This window comes from Peromyscus maniculatus, chromosome 15 (assembly GCF_049852395.1).
Source record: "Peromyscus maniculatus bairdii isolate BWxNUB_F1_BW_parent chromosome 15, HU_Pman_BW_mat_3.1, whole genome shotgun sequence".
Taxonomy (NCBI): domain Eukaryota; kingdom Metazoa; phylum Chordata; class Mammalia; order Rodentia; family Cricetidae; genus Peromyscus; species Peromyscus maniculatus.
In genome coordinates this window covers 9,811,240-9,829,292 of record NC_134866.1, presented here as the reverse complement: position 1 = coordinate 9,829,292, position 18,053 = coordinate 9,811,240, and the positions used below count along the sequence as shown (strand labels likewise).

The 18,053-nt window shown below is 40.1% G+C and overlaps 1 protein-coding gene across 6 annotated transcripts in view; it reads left to right on the top strand.

Annotated features, from left to right (window-relative positions):
• Window positions 1-18,053, top strand: part of Ctnnd2 (catenin delta 2) — an 881,165-nt gene that overhangs the window by 286,886 nt on the left and 576,226 nt on the right. The gene's annotated exons all lie outside the window — the stretch shown is intronic.

Below are 18,053 nucleotides of genomic sequence, written 5' to 3'. Positions count from 1 at the left end.
GTGAGCGATGTAACATGGAAAGCCAGGGAATCTTTACACTTTTGTCCTTAAAACTGAAGTATTTCTGAGTGGCTGATCATAGTGACAGGAAATGATTTCAGATCAATTATACCAATTATAGATGCATCCTGATTCCTTTCTGGAGTTAGGTATCTCTTCCAGAGGACCATAGATGGCTTCTTTAATGCAGGTGCTAAGATGAATTACCATATTGATGTAAACATGACTTCTTATTTTTAGTTTTGGGTGGGGAAGGTCTTTGTAAACAAATTTATAAAAATTTTAATAAACTTTTGATAGAAGCATACTTTTACATCTCAGGATTTTAATTACCCACCTCAGACATTTTTATTTCCAAGGTGTTCACGAAGAAAGCTTGCACATACTCTGCAGGTGCACCTTAGCTCAGTAGCTCAGTGAATTAAAAGTTACAAGTTTATGCTAATCATATTACGTTTAAGAAGGCATTTCATTTTTAAGACGTGAAAGCAAGCTTCACTGAGTGGATTTAAAATAGTGCTTTAAAGGCTGGGGATGTGCCTCAGTGGCGGAGCAATCGCCTAGCATTCACAAGGCCTTGGATTTGAGCCCCAGAACTGCAATAATAAACAAAAGGAGTAGTCATTTTAGAAGGCTTTAGCCTTTGGCAATATGTTCTCTATTGGTCATTAGTTAATAATATTATCAAAATATTAGAGTAATTGCCTATGAAGCTTCACTTTAGGCACATAAGATAGACACAGATTTTTTAAATGAATGCAATGCATTTTAGATGACTATAAACCTGCAAACTATATGACACAATACATGTATGTAACCAAACAGTTAATTTTAAGTTAAGTAATTAACTCGTGTGGTTGCCTTTCCCCCCATGTTACATCGTTTAAGTGTTTGACATGAGAAAGTAATTTGAATAGTATTTTAAATGTAAGTTTCTATATCAGGCGGATACAGCAAAAGACACAAAAAGAAGTTCTGAAACAGCTTCTGAAAGCATAAGCAGAGTTGAATGTGACTCAAAAAGAATATACGCTATGAGGCTTTCCAAATGCCAAGCTGAAAATGCTATCTGTGCAATTTTATTTCTAAATGCTAGCTAGCCACACAATTAAGAAAAAGAGATAGTTCCACTTGTCTAGAAACAGATCTACTCCAAGTGGCCCAACTCTACCAAGCTGTGGGGTCCTAGGTAGAGAGTCTGACAAAACTATTTGGATCAGCTTATGATGAAGGCTGTTGCATTTTTCCACTTAGTTATGTCTGCAGTTTTTTCATTGTCTGTGTATGTTTGTAACACTGTATATTCAACCAATTTAGTTTTAAGCCCCCTCTGGGCTTAAATAAAGCAGAAAATTCCAAATGGATAAAAATGAGCTAAGCAGTCTGATGGGATCCAGATATCAAACCAGGAACGATGCTGTAGTAGTTAATTTGGAAAATAAGTGTTAATGAAAATTATTTCAGGTGGAAGTCTAGAAAAATGTAAACCTTGTCATTTTACAACTCTAAACCGAACAAAATTGGAATCTTTATGGTTTGAAAGGGCTTCCATGGTCCTTGAACTGACTCCTAGCCTCTTCTGAGATCAGGCCCCACCCCGCCCCACCCCTGCTGTTTGCTGAGCAGAGGAAAGACCTTGATGGAGCATGCGCTCTCCCCTTAGCTTCTGCTTTTGCAGTTTGGTTTGCTGCGCGGTCCCATCTCCCCTTCCCTCGAGCCTTCGGCACAGATTGGTCTCCCTTCCTCTCCTCTGAGTATGCGCACATCTTTGATCTAGCCCGAGGTTTGTTCTAGAGGATCCTACTTACACTCCTCCCCTATCATCTTCTTCTTCCTGAATTATCGCTCTTTGCCTTTATTGCAGGGAGCATTCCACATCAGTGACTGGCTTGTTCACTGTTCTGGAAAGACTTATGTCAGCTTGACACAAGCTAGGGTCATCTGAAAGGAGAGAACATCAATTGAGACTAAGCCCCCATAAGATCCAGCTGTAAGGCATTTTCTGAATTAGTGATTGATGGGGGAGGGACCAGCCTATTGTGAGTGGTGTCATCCTTGGACTGGTGGCCCTGGGTTCTATAAGAAAACAGACTGAGCAAGCCATGGGAAGCAAGCCAGTAAGCAGGACCCCTCAGTGGGTCAGCTCTGGTCTCCATATTCCTACCCTGTTTGAGTTCCTGTCCTGACTTACTTTATTGATGGAATGAATACAATGTAGAAATATAAGCCAAATAAACCCTTTTCTCCCTACCTTGCTTTTTGGTCATGGTGTTTCATCACAGTAGTAGAAAACCTAACTAAGACATTGACTGTTTTCTCCATTAGAGTATATACTTTGGAGGGCAGAGATTTTTGTATTCCCCACCCCCTTTCTGATCTACATCTTTGCCCAGCGTATTTGATGAATGAGTAAATGAAGGTATGTGTATAGTAAACACAGAGTTCTGCTTCCTTTCCTAGACTTTTAAAGATAAAAGAGGTAGTGAGTATTCAGGGTCATCACTTGCAACCAGATATTTTTTTCTTGCAAGAGAGAAAGTGGCCTTGCTGACAGTGCTGTACCCCCAACTAAGGCATCATGACCAAATGGGGATCCTGCTTTTGCACTGTGTAAAGTCAGGTAGACTTTCAGTGAGAACACATACAATCTCTTTTCAAGGTATTTTTTAATTTTTACCCATATGCCTATGTGTGTGTCTATGTGTGAATGACCACTCTTGAGTGCAGGTGCCCTTAGAGTGCCAAACAGGGTGTTGGGTCTCCTGAAGCTGGAATTATAGACAGTTGTGAGCTCCACAGTGTGGGTGGTGGGAACAGAACTTGATTGGGTTCTCTGCAAGAGCTGTAAGTTCTTGTAACTACTGAGCCATCCATCTAGACTACATTTGAAGAGTTTGATTACTCAACATATGATTTTTTTTTTTTTTTTTTTTTTGGTTTTTCGAGACAGGGTTTCTCTGTGTAGCTTTGGTGCCTTTCCTGGAACTCACTTGGTAGCCCAGGCTGGCCTCGAACTCACAGAGATCCGCCTGTCTCTGCCTCCTGAGTGCTGGGATTAAAGGCGTGCGCCACCACCGCCCGGCTCAACATATGATTTTAAAATAAACTGCAAACTCTAGGGAGTTGATAAGCATGACATTGTGACTAATTACACAACACCCTTCTCCCAGCTTGTATTAATTCATTCAGAGATCTGAGATTTTTTTTTTCTAGGAATAACGCAGAATTGGTGTGTGACTTCTGATTGTCTAGGTTGGTTTTATTTGCTTTTTATCTTAGTTACTTTTCTATTTCTGTGCTAAGATATCATGACTGAGGAAACTTATAGAGAATGAGCCTTACAGTTTCAGAGAGTTAGAGTCCATGGCCATCACGGGAGAGAGGGGAGTATATTAGCAGGCAGGCAGGTGGAGAGCTGGAGCATTAGCTTAAAGCTTATATATTGATCCACAAGTAACAGGCAGACAGAGAAGACAGACAGACAGACAGACAGACAGAAACAGAGAGAGAACTCACTGAGAATGCACAGGCATTTGAAACCCCAAAGTCTGCTCCTGATAACACAGTCTTCCAACAAGGCCACACCTTCTAGTACTTCCAAATAGTTCCACCAACTGGGGAACAGGTATTCAAATATGAGCCTATGAAGGTTATTATCATTCAAATCACCACCCTTTTTTTATTTTGTTTTTATAAAATGCTGATTTGGGGTCTGGAGACATGGCTCAGTGGTTAAGAACACTGTTGCTCTCACAGAGGACTCAGGTTCCCAGCACACATGAGGTGGTTCACCCCGCTACATAACTCCAGTTCCCTGGGATCTGATATCCTCTTCTGATTTCAATGGGTACCAAGTCCACAAGTGGGGTACGCACATGTGCAGGCAAAGTACTCAAACACAAAATGTAAAAGTCTTAAACAAGAGCTTTTTGGAGAAGGGGATGGGAGGTTGGCTGGGGGAGAATGTTGTGGAGGAGCAGGAGGAGGAATGAGGGAGAGATCTGTGGTTGGTATATAGAATGAGTAAAAAATTTCTTAATAAAACAAAACAAAAAAAAGAACAAGAGCTTTTTTAAAAAAATTGTCACCTGTCTGATTATTTGAGTATAAAGCAAATAGATATTAGCAGATTTTGCCTACTGAGTGTCACCTACCATTTTAGATATAAGCAGTAACCTTGGAGTGCGTGCTCCTATAAGAAGGGAAGCTGTGTATATGATTACTTATTGCATAGCTTCCTCACTAGTCACACATCCCCTCATTATGAATTGCATCTGCCTCACTTCATTTCAAGCCCTCATGTTCTTCTGAACCAATTTCTGGTAATTTTCATCAGCATTAATAGAGCTTCTTCAAGAGATACTATATTCAGTGTTGAGTTGTTAAATGTAATTAAATTTAGTTGCTGAGGTTGAAGATTGAATGTGTATACATTACTATGGAATACTTCTGCCAAAAAAAAAATTAAAAAGCTTAACTATAGAGGTGGAGATGGGAAGGAATTAAAGAAGGAGACATTGAGTCAACTGGGCACAGTGACCCTGGAGTCCCATGACCGCTTGGCTAAGGGCTCTGAGGTTCTTCTGCATGGTTAGGAGTTGCACTGGTAACAGCCCGGAGCTGGCCTGGCCCTTGCATGTGTTTGCAGACTCAAGTGTATTGTGGGATATATTTGGTCAATAGAGAGCACATGTGTTGGCTAAGGGCCATACATTTTCACGTAGGAGTGGTATATCCCTATTTTAATGTTGTGGTAATACACTGTTTGCTTAGAACAATGTAGATATTTATAGATATTTTTTGAATTCCAGTTATATAGGAATCTCAAATTTGATGAACATTCCCCCTGAAGAAGGCAGCTGAGTTTAGTGACATCCACAAGCCATGTTATTTCTCCATGTGTAATGCTTACTGCTCTTGTAGAAACTGGTTAACAAAGAAGAGCACCGTGAGGTGTTCTCTGGCCCCCTCCGGTGTTTTCTGTTTACTTCTTTTGTTTTTGTTTTGGCTTTTGCTTCATTTACTAGTTTGCCTCCATATTGGGGTAATATATTTTGACAATGGATTGGAAGCAGCTCTGGGGTTAACTTTATTTCATTTATCTTTTCCTCAGTTGTGTCCCATGTGGGCTTTAAAACTGCATACTCTAGTCATTTAATCCCTCTCCACCTCCATTCCCATAGCTGCAGAATTAAAAGCTCCCCCTCTATGATCCCTTATAAATGAATAGGATTTTCTTGTCTCTCCTGTGGGGCTCCCCAGTGCCAGTCTGCAAAGTATATTTTATATGTGGAGGAGCAGGCTAGAGTGGCCCAGGTGAGCTGTCACCTGAGTCCCTGGCCCAGCACCTTCCTGTCTGTGATCTGGCATCCCCCCAGCCTTGGTTCATTTTCCTCCTAGATGAAAATCTCTTGAGCAAGTATATCTATTGTATGCTCATTGAGTTTTATAAGAGATAAATGTGCCACTTTACCAAAATATACATGTCAGAAAATAGTCTAGTGTTTTAAGTACAAAGGTAATGCATTTAAATATAGGCTTAAACTTTACACCCGTGCTCCATGGGATTATTGTGTATACCTTGATCTAGAAACAGCTGCTGCTTCTCCTAGCCTGAGTTGGCTGGCACAGCATGAAACAGGGAAGATAACACTCCAGTTTTCAGCCAGACATATGAGAAATAGGCCATGAAAGAAGTTTATGTATTTGTTCTTCTCAGGCTTTCTGGCTTAATCGCAGTCTGAGGTAGGGCCTCTGAAGAAGATTGTCATACAGTTGTGAATAATTGTTTGTTGCTTGCAAATGAGCATATAACTGCCTGTCTGTCTGCAGATAGAGGGAAACTAAAACATTGACAGCATGGTGCGCTCCATGCAGATGCTAGAAACCCACCCATTACATGCTTACCTTGATATGCAAATGGTGTGCATTGGGCATATGTTTATATGTCACAGTGACATACTGTTTATGGATCATGATTGGTATGAAAGTATCAATAAACAATGAGCTGTGTACTCACTACTCAAATTTGTAATCAAAGAATTGAACTGATGTCTTCAAATTAAACACAAGCATACCATAAGATGCGTATTTTTGATACAAACACATTTTGATAGGAACACAGAATGCTAAAAGCTACCAAATAACAACAAAGATATAAAAATGGGGGAATATATGTCCTCCCTATCTGTAGGTAGGAAGTTGTCAACTGCAGGGTACATAGTGTGGAGATGTTCAACAGACGGTTGTAAAAATAGTTCAGTTGAATTGTGATTTCATTTGATACAGCTACTTGTCAAAGTTATGAAAGCTCATATAAACCTAAGTTATTCCAATGGAAGTCCAGTTCTGATGGTAAGAGAAGTCTTGGTACTTTAGACAAGTGACACTTGTGTCTGGAGTAGTATGTGAATTGTCGAAAGTTACAAAGTAACAGATGTGGCCGTGGTGAAGTTCCCCTTGCAGTAACTGAAGATGTGGAGTTTTCACACCACAAGAAGTGCGCACTATCAGCACAAGAGTCAGCATGACGCTGCGGTAAGTCTGATGGCGGACTGGGATGCAAGCCACAGTCAGTCTTGATTTTGATGATAAAAGCTGACATTTGGTGGATCTGAGGTGCTGTTCTTGGTTTTCTCCAAAGAAAACAAACTACATGATCTTCTAGATACCACCCACATAAAACAGCTAGGAGACTGTAAAAGCGGGGTGCCTAGGCTCAGTTGTGTGGAGTCTGAGAAACCCAGGCTTGAGAGTTAGTAAACAAAGTGCTCACTTTGACGGCATAAGCGACTAAATTCACTCTCCAGAACTGTGTAAAAGCCAAGTGCTATGGTGTTCATTTAGAGTCCAAATGTGGGAAAATGGAAACAGACAAAACCCTGGGGCTCCCTGGACTTCCATCCTGCCTGAGAGTCGATGAGTAACTTTAATTCAGAATTGAGGTAGGCTGTGATGGTATTGTGTTCCCCAAAATACTGTGTATTCTAATAAACTTATCTGGGGTCAGAGAACAGAAAAGCCACAATATTAAACATAGAGGATAGGTAGTGGTAGCACATGCCTTTAATCCTAGCATTCCAAAGGCAGAAATCCATGTGTTCAAGGATACATCCAAGCATGGTGATTCACGCCTTTAATCCCAGGGAGTGGTGGTAGAAAGCAGAAAGGTATATAAGGCATGAGGACCAGAAACTAGCAGCATTTGGCTGGTTAAGCTTTGAGGCTTCTAGCAGCACAGTTCAGCTGAGACACATTCGGATATGAGGAAACAGAAGCTTCCAGTCTGAGGAAACAAGACCAGCTGAGAAGTTGGCCAGGTGAGGTTAGCTGTGGCTTGTTCTGCATCTGATCTACCATCATTCACCCCAATACCTGGCTCAGGTTTGATCTTATTAATAAGAACTTTTAAGATTCCTGCTACAGTAGGCAGCTCCTGAGTAATGACACTTAAGACTCTCCTCTTCATCCGTGCACCCACACATGGCCACATATATGTGCCCACATATGTGCACCTATACACATAAACTCAAATCTAAAGTGATGCCTATAGCACTTAATTTTATGAATACTGAGGTTTTTGGAGGTCAGGGATGAGTGTGAGAGTGAAAGCACTCTCCAGAGATTGGTGGACCCCTGCCGATTAAGGTGTAGAAATGTTAAGAAAGATTGTTCATAAAAAATACTATCTTATACATAAAACTGCTTGAAGATACATTAAACATAACTGTAGATCCATGTCCATAGTCTCGTTCTGTTTTCTCATCTGTAAAACAAAAGTAACAGTTAAAATAATGTTTTTTTTTCTTTTTTGTCTCTGAAGATTATTTGCATCACTTAGGGGAGGAAATGGGACATTACTTCTATGGCAAAATGCATTGCCTAAGTTTATTAAAATAGGTCCTCCATGCTGAGTGAGATAGGATTGGATTAAATCATTGGATTTGACTAAATACCAGCTCTGTCGTGTTTATTAGGTACACATATCTTGTTGACTATTTAATTTCCTCCTAGACTATTGCTTTCCCCACTTGATTAGCAAGGGAAAATTGTTTGGACAAAAATTGGCCTAATAGGTACGAAACAGCTGCCAGAGTCACGAGCAGCGTGCAGCCCAGTGCCGCAGCCCAGGGGGCTGATGTCAGGCTGCCCTGCCCTCGCTGCCAGGTAAAGCTGCAGTTGATGGAAATTTTAGTACCTGGTTTCAGGGGACAGGGAGATAATTTGGCTGTTCCTAAAAAAGGCATAAACAAAATATTGGCTAAGTGTAGACAGATGCTAAGGTTATACTTCGTACATGAATTCATGTACTTGAATTCACTTTAATGGAGTTGAGCTTATGGTGTAGAATCCTGCCACCCATTATAACTAAGTTGTTATGAGCTGCTCATTTGCTAGAAGCTGCTGTATCATGTGCAAACCCAACTGCTTGGATGGGTCTCATGGTACTTACTTTGGATTAAATGTGGAGTCTTTTATTTTTTTCCCCTGTGGTCTCACATAATGATATTAGCTTGTCTGCAGTGTGACAAATTCAGTGTACCAGGAACATCTGGCAAGCTGCTCTTGATAACTGAAAATAGCCTGCAAGCTCAGTGATGCACACCCAGGAAGACATTTGCCACACTGGGGGCTGTGGAATCACGGCGACTGCGGCGGGCGGGAGTCATCCTCACAGTTCACATAGCTGCAGTGTAAGGGATTCACACCATGGCACACTCATCCACACAGCCCTCCTACAAGTTCCTGTTTGATTATCAAGCGACAAATAGGAACATATTCCTTGTCAAACCATGCTTAATTTATTACCAGTAGAGGAATTTCAAAACGGGGGAAAATAATAAAAGGAAAAGAAAGCAAAACCTTCACAGCATGAGGTCGGGTGGGTTTAAATTCAGTCCTTTGATAGTGATCTGAGAAGAGATCACACTGACATGTTCAAACCATGAAGCTACTATAGTCAAGAGGCTTTAAGATGGAACACATAGTACTGTGAGAAATGAACAGCACAGAATCAGATTCTGTTGTCTCATTTGAATTGAAACATGTTAGTATAAGAATGTTCATGTTTCGACTGCTACTCACTAAGATGAAAGGCAAGAGTTGACATCTATATGCATATTAAATACTTTACCGAGAAACGGGAAAGAGCTCTGGGCTGTCTCTCTTGGTTTTCCTGCTGTACTACTCACTCATTAAATAATCCTTTTTTTTTTAATTTTTTATTTAACTCCCTGATTGTCAGTTTACTCTTCCTTACACTGGTGGAATACTTTTCATAGTCTAGATCTTTCACTGGATCATAGTGAAGAAAAAAATGCTGTTATTATGTAAATAGCATAACCCTTACAGCTATCACATTAGGTACAATTATAGTAGTAATCGATTTTTTATCGGATATTGCCCCAATGATGGCCTGAGACCGTTCAGTCAATATCAGGATTTACAGTACCAATGAAAGCGCATACAGAAGTATGCTTAATGTAGATGGTACCTATTTATGTCCAAGTGTAAGTTATGTAAAGTGTGCAAGCATTCTGAGCTGAGGATATACAACTCAGTATCTAGACTTTGTGATTAACTTAGAGTCACTGGACAGGTTCATTCAAAATGTAGTTTTATTTCAGAAAAAAATAAGTAAAACAGAACAAACAAAATCACCCTGGGGCAATGAGGAAAAGAGGTTCCAAAGTTTGTGTACCCCCAAAGAATAAAGTACTGTCGGCAACCACATGAAACAGAAACAAACGGGCCTGCTTCTTTGGATGAAATGACTAACAGTTCTATGTTCTAAAACTCGCGAGGATTTTACGTTGGTTTTAAAAAGCCCCGCTGTTGGCAATGATAGGGACCGGCAAATTGAGGACCTCATAGTGTGACTTTGGACACAGGCCACGTTTACACGATCAGTCCTGAGATATCAATCCTAAGTACTCATTCTCAAGTATTTTATTGTCAGGGAAACGAGAGAGCTAAAAATTTACTAAGGGGATTTTACTAGGAATGTGGAAAAGTATTCTCCTTTTTGTCAAGCAACTCATTTGGCTGACAGTCTGGCTCCTACTAAACTGCGATTGCATTGAGCAATTAGTTGTGCTTTCTGTAATATAATGGCTTCTGTCCACTCTCACACATGGTCAGTGGTCATTTCCCATTGTCCTGAAATGATAGCCCCTGTACCTGACATGGCCTCTGAGTTCATTCTTCTCTGCTGTCTTCTTCCCTGATAAGTTGTCTGTAAGTTTTGTTCACATTCCCTTCTTCTTTATTTATTTTGATTTTTCTCATTTTTCTTTATTAAGAAATTTTCTACTCACTCTACTTACCACCCACAGATCCCATCTCCTCCCTCCTTCCAACCCCCAGCCCTCCTTCCCAAGCCACCCTGTATCCCCTTATCCCCCAAATCAAGGTCTTCCATGGGGAGTCAGCAGAGCCCAGCACACTGAGCCTAGGCAGGTCCAAGCACTTCCCCACTGCACCAAGGCTGTGCAAGGTGTCACCCCACAGGCACTGGGCTCCCAAAAGCCTGCCCATGCACCAGGGACAGATCCTGATCCCCCTGCCTGGGTGCCGCCCAAACAGTTCAAGCCAAACAACCGTCTTCCCTTTCCAGAGGGCCTAGTCCAGTCCCATGGGGGCTCCACAGCCACTAGTTTACAGTTCATGGGCTTCTACCAGTGTGGTCAGTCATCTCTGCACATCTTCCCACATTTCCTTCTTGCTACTTCAATAGGCTACTTTGTAGTAAAGTAAATTTTGAACATAGTTTCACTCTCTTGCTAGATTTAAGCCCATCAGCAGGATGTATGCTTGACTTAATTTTGCATCCATATCCTCCCTGACTGTACCACTCAGTACTGTGCAGAATCCTTTAAGCACATAGACATTTTTTTCCTACTGTTAATTTATTCTTTTAACTTTTTTTGTTCCTAATATGAATAGGTGCAAGAGCTTTGGATGAAGAAGATACAGTTTTGCTTTTGAGTAAAATATAATTATGTAAAAAATGACCAGAAGTTGCCAGCAAATGGGGATGAAAGAATCTGCTCGCTAGTTTGCTTGTGACACAAAGGTAGCATTTCCTTGATATTTTATTAATACGAGTTCAGGCAAGAAAGAGAGGTTCACCATTACCACATTTTGACAATTTTTGCTTTCCCATGATACAGTGAAGGAGAACTCTTTAGAAACTGTGGAGTCACCAAAAAGACAGGATATTTCCTCCTCATACTATTGTAAGTCACGACTACCTTTCAAACAACTACCAGTAAACTTAAGAGAATTTTATGTCAGCAAGATGATAGGGTAGTAATATATAGGAAAAGCACCTCAATTTTAAATTAGTTAATTTTCTTAAATGTGTACTTTACAACTGGACACAGGACTTTGGGGAAAGGGAATCAGTCGGTGAAAATTGAAAATGTCCTGATGGTTTCCTCATGCCAGAGAAGATTGTCTACACTCTGAAAATTGTTACAAACATACCTGGTTCATCAGCCATCTATCCACTCACTGTTAATTGAGTATATCCTTCCTATATTAGGTAAAAGCAAAGTCATAAAGCTAAGTATGATGTCTATGGGCATAGACAGTTGAAGAAAGAAGACATGTGGATAGTTAAGTGGATCCAAGAAAGGCTCATTGGTCTTGTGAGTGTCATGGTCAGTTCTCCCCAGGCTAAGAAATGCACCTACAGAGACCAGGTCAGTTGCATGATGCAGAGTTGAGATTTACTGTCATAACATTGAAAGTCAGAGAGGTCTTCTTCTAGACTTAAGGATCAGGAGATTCAAGAAAGAAGAAGTGGGTTGCTACTTCCCTTGGAGCAGCAAGGGAAGATGAGCACATGGAAAGTCCTTTTGAGGAAATGGGTGTCTTTCACTGAACCTAGTCTTCCCATTTTCATCCTTTAAAAAACAGAAGGCTACTTCCCCCACTCCTGCAAGAACATTGGCGGCTTACCCTTCTGTCTTGCCATTGCCTTTGTTGGGTATTCCCAAATTTTACAGTGACCCTCTTAAAAGGTAAGAATTGTGTTAGAAGGGATTATTTCCATTGTAGTGTGAACTTGAACACCACAGTGGGAATTCTTCCTATCTGGGTAAAAGTATATCATTTTATTTCCAGATGTATCAGAGGGAGAAGAAAGTAAAGGGGGCAGTGTGAAAAGATGAGTTTTGCTTATTTCTCATCAAAGAAATTTAAATTTCAATTATGACTGAATGACTCCTGGTCCTGTAGTCTGCATGAAAACAGTGTATGTGATTAGCATTAGTGCTTTGAGACAGTGGGATTCTGATTGGGTTAGACCTTCAGTCCAGGTCCAGCTATCCTTGTGTCGACCACTTAACAACTTTATTTTTGAGATGTCTCAAAGCAATTAAATGCCTACTTTGTTGGGATGATATTTGTTGGACTGAATAGGCAGTGTCATGGATAGCACTTAGCCAAGAAGGATATAGTTTCCTATTTATTAACCTATCGACTCATTCATTATTTATTGAGGACATTCTAGATCAAGTGAGAAGAAATACTTGGGCAAAGTATGGTCTATAAGACCATGTATATATTTTAAGAGAAAAAAATAGGCGTGGAGTTAAGTGAATTCAGTATACTCCAAGACTACTTATATTTTCTATCTTTATGAATGGCTATGAAACCAGAAATAATATGACCAATGTATGTGAAAAATACTTAAAACATTGACTGTCATTTCTTTGTGCTATTGCTATAAATATAGTAGGCACTCCTACCAGACGTATACTTCAAAGTTGTTATCTGAAAAAAAAATAGCAAAATACAAACACCGGTGCCCTTTTTTCTACAGATTTATATTCTATACTCAGAGATTTACAAGGCTTTATAAGTTTTTTAGAAATTACTCGGTATAGGTAACAGTCTTCAAGATAATTGTATTCCTGAACTTTTAATCAAGACTAATGGAATTAACATCACTTTGAACTACGCAGAAACATGGTTTTGCTAATTTCCAGGTGTCTGTCTCTCAGCTGAATTAAATGAATCAGCTAGCATGCTTTAAATAGCGAGCAAGGCCTTTGCCAAGCTAAAGCAGCAGAGCAAAGAGATTAGAGGCTGCTGAATGAAAGCCTCGGTCAGAAAAGGATGTTTTGTTATATTTCATTGAAACTGCTCTGGAAAGGTGCCTAAGAGTCTGCTTCAGAGTGCTGATTCCTGTCATCTGCTGTCTTGCTAGGTGACCCAGAATGACACCATGGTTGTTTAAAACATTTATCTGTCAGCTTTGTAAACTTTTGTAGACAGCTCTTTGCCATAGTTTTTGACTCTCCAATGAGGGCTACACAGCTGAACAGCTGACATTGATTTGCTCCATTCCATCCTGACATCATGGCTTGTTTTCCCCACATTTGTTGGACACTTGGCTGCAAGATTCCTATTATTACCCTGTCATTTTACCATTCTCTCTTTAGACGTGCCTCACGATGTATTTCAGGTGGACAGAATTAACATTTTCAGAAGGTGGTGGCTATGAAGTCAACTCAGTCATGTGAAATGGGAATTAGGTGTTATATAAGAAAGAAGGTCATTCTGGATTATTTAAGTCTCAAAGCCTTGGTGTATACAAATAAGAAACATTAGGGTGCAAGATTTTACCTCTGCAGTGATATATTAAAATAGAGAAGTCACCTTCATATGCTGTGGCCCCCCTCCCTGGTAAATCAGCATCCAAAGATGAGGTGTAGACAGTAATAATGACCAAAATTTACTCCAGGCACCATTTTGCTCTAGGATTGAAAGTGTGCTGCTGATAGAGACCCTGAACCTATTGTCTTAGGACCTGAAGACAGAGACTTCAATCCTCTCATTTTATATGGAACTGACAATCAACAGTGGCACTTGTAAGAACCAGGTGTCATCTGAAGATAGAATGGCCAGTACATTGAAAAAGTAGAGGAAATATGGAATTTGTGGTGGGAGGTTCTGATAAAAATGAACAATCCTCTGAGATCCACTAGGCGCTGTGGTTATGGTGGAATTTGATGTTCTTAGATGGCAGTAAGAAAGAGACGAGCCTAGGGCAAGGGTTCATTTGGACAGCAGATCACTAGATTGTCAAATCAGTCATCAAAGGAAGCCATCATCAAATGCAGAAAGGCTATGGAAAGGCAGAACATTGGTCCCCAAGAAGGTTGAGTTGTTAAAATTCCTTCCATAAAGAGGAGTACATGCCTGAAAATTGACTGCTATCTTTATTTCTCACCCACTGATTTGCTCAAAATAAAACAAAGTATGAACCCAAATTCTAGAAATAGAGGCCACAGGAAGAAAGTTGACCAAATCTTAAAAGTATCAGATTTTAGAAAAAAAAAAAATCTTCCAAAGCAGGAACATGGCAACCACCCCACCTTAAGGTATGACATGTTCATGCTTTAAATGCCAGCATAGGGACCAACCTGAGCAAATCAGAATATTCAAGCTCAGGGAGTTCCACAGTTAGTACACAGTCTTGGAATGTTATAGGTTCACCATTCCTCTTAGGTGTCCTTCTTTGTGCTGAAATTCTCAATTTTCTTTTAGAAATTAACCTAAACTCTTAATAAAGAAGGCGAGTTGAACCTATATAACCCCTCCTCTCTGGCCCAAAAGGCAAGGAAACAGTTTTCAAAGACTATAATGTTCAAGATGTCCCACCACAGGTAATGGGCTCTAAAAAGCCAACTCATGTACCAGGGATGGATCCTGAGCCTACTGCCAGAGGACCCTTAAGCAGCCTTGATGCAGGGAGATGGGCTTGCACCTGCCTCAACTGAATGTACCAGGCTCTGCTGATTGCCTATGGGAGGCCTTACCTTTCAAAGGAGGGAATGGGGCGGGACTGGGGGGAATGGGAAGAGGGAAGAGAGGGGAATCTGTGATTGGTATGTAAAATGAGTAAAAAATTTCGTAATAAAAAAAGAATATAATGTATAAAATGCAGATGAGATGTATAAAGAAATGTGCTTCAACAAGGTTGCAAAGCATCAATTGTTAGAATATCTTTAATTCTATGAGGAAAGCAACAGTGCATTCTGACTCAAGATTAGTAAAACCTAGAGGCCTAAAATGAAAAATACCTTAAACTTCGTATTAGGAGGTATTGATGTGTTCGATGGACAAAGTGACAGGTTACACATCACACTCAAGAAAATTGAGTTCTAAAGAGTGAAGAAAATTATGTCATAAGGCACTGATACAGAATTCATTGTCAAAGGTAGGTGGGAATAGAGGTACAGGTAGAGTGTAGTGTGAGGAAGAGGACAGCTAAATATTTACCACCATCGTTCATGGGATGCCACCTGGTATGCACACTCAGAATTATCCTGAGTGAACACAACCAGGGCACCCCACTCAGGCTGCATTTATCATTTGTATACTCAGACCCCAAATATGAACCATTGGATATAGAACAAGAATATTTTCAAAGATGCTATGCCATGAAAGAAGTCTACCACATGTAGAAAAGACTTATATAATCGAGAAAAAGAAAAAGCACTAAAATAATGGAAGGGTGAAATAAATTCATACTCATACTCATAAATTAAATACCAGATAATAATTAAGGGGACTGTTCATAGCATGATATTTATCTCCTATAATTTAATAAGCCCAGGAACAGCAAGAAACTAAATAATTAAAAGAAGGAATGTTTACCCATGGGGAAGCAGAAGATGATACAGTGAAGAAGTAAAAAAGAATGGTTGATAGAAGGAACTTGGGGACAGGTACAGATGTTAGTGTGAATAACAAGGAAACAATAGTAAGGAAACTAGTCAGAAGAAAAATTGTAAAATAAGAAATGAAAACATTAAAAATATGCTGTAGGACTGTGGTACTGTACTTTATACTTCACTGGAAGTTTTGCTGAATGTCTATCAGCATTTCTAAAAACAGCTATTAAGACTAGTAAAATCATCACGAGTTTATTTTATTTAATTCATGACTCAGTCTCAGTTTTCCCCATCCTCAAAGTCAGTTTGTCCATTTCCAGCTGATGTTCCATCACAATGCTATGAAAAATATTTATTGGAGGAATTAGATGAACTACGAGTTTTCTGATTTAAGTTTTCATACTGACTAGCTAAGCCCCCTCAGGAGACTTTATATGCTTTTATATGTTTAAAAATATTTAATAAAGCCCCATTTAATTAAAGGAAATAAATTATTAACCTAGACACCTCAGGACAAAGTTATAAAACTATATGATAATTTTCATAATAATCCAAATGGATTATATGAGTCAGTGATGTGCTGTTCTAAAAGTACGACTATTTATGTCTGCTCATGAACATTTTAATAAACTTGGAGTCATAGATCTGATGTTTTTGCAAATGTTTGTTCCCTGTGAATTACGTTAACTCATATATAGTGGAGGAAAAGGGATATTTAGCAATACTTTGTATTTTAAAATGTCCTTCACTGAAGGCCATTCTATCTGACTCTTGCACAAGATTCTCATCAGATCCTGGTGTGTCTGGCCGATTTCCATATTGCACATTTTGTAGCCTAATTTGTATTATTTCTTCTCCACTGGAACTGTGCCGATGAAGGTCTTAGTAGACAGTTATTGTAGACCCCCCTCTGCCTGACTTTTATTGTTGAGTTTGCTCTCCAAGTCTAGAAATTTCCTCAGTCCTATTTCAGGAAAGCCTCATCTTCAGTAAACTAATTCAGTGCCACGTAGCTGTGGACAGACAGTATTGTCTACTTCCCTACGTTCTTTTCTTTTTCCACTTGATCTCATACATCCTCTCCAGATCGGACTAGTGCCGTCTATCTTCTTGATGGCTTTGGCAGCTCATATTCTCTGAAAAGAACCTAGGACCTTGTTTAGGCCTGAGAGATCTGTTTTCCCTCCAAACACCATGCTAATTCGGCACGTCATCTTTCCGCCCCCACCACCCTGACAGTATCCCCCATGGCCACAGGGTCACCTCCATTCTGGGAAGATAGTGGTTGCTCGAGATGCATATGCATTTTGGTCAAATGGAGGGCTGGTGCCAAGGGAGAAATGAACCCTCCACTGAATGGTCAATTACTTCTCTCATCGGTTGCAGCTCTTCGCAGCTCGGTTGTTAATCTTGATCTAGGGCTATGCAAGAATAGGGTGGTGATAGTCTGAGAGTTCCCACTCCAGGGAGAGGTGCACTATGGCGGAAATAGCCTTCCTCATAAGCCTTGAACTGTTTGCTCGGGAAATGGGGAATACTGTCTGTGATCATACTGTCTATGGTATAGGGAGGCAGAAACAGTAGTGGGAAACAGGTAAACAAATGCCGCTGAAGCTCCCAGGCTCATATATTAAAAAGGCTTTCCTTGGGGGCAGAGTCTCTTATTTAGCAGAAGGCAGAGAAGGGAATTGGAGTACAAAAGTTACTAAAGAACAGAGACAAGAGGATTCAGTTTCTGGTGTTCAGTCGGAGCTGGCAATACGTACCAGCCTCCTCTAGTAGGGCTAGGAATGCCCTCTGTTCATGAAATACTGAGTAGAATTCCAAAAGGGTCTTGGAGGAAGGTTGACACTAGGTTGAAAGTCCTGATTTCCCAAGCAAATCTTAAAGGATAGTGTCCAAGGAAGCAAACTGTCTTCTAGTGACTTCATAGTGCCTCCGAAATGACTAGTAATATTTGCAGAATCATGAAGATATACAGAACCCCAAAGAGGAAACTATACAACATTTCATGTCTAAAGGTCACTACATGTGCAGAGGAGCCTGGGCTGAGATCCACACTGAAGAGAGAAGTCAGCCAACTGGACCTGTCACAAGATGCTGCAACTAACAAATACAGACATCATAAGAGTGACACAAGTGTATTCCTCTGTGTTAACAAGAATCCTACTTGAGTGACCCAAAGCTATTGGGATTTTTATTTGCCAGAGTCTGGGACAAAATACTCTGGGAAGAATTAGTGAAATATTGAACAATGCAGAAGAAAAGATTATTTAACTTGAGTACACCAACAGAGAACATATAAAATGAAACATGAAGAAAATTTATATAAACAATTTGTGAGTTGAGGGTCCGTTCAAAGTA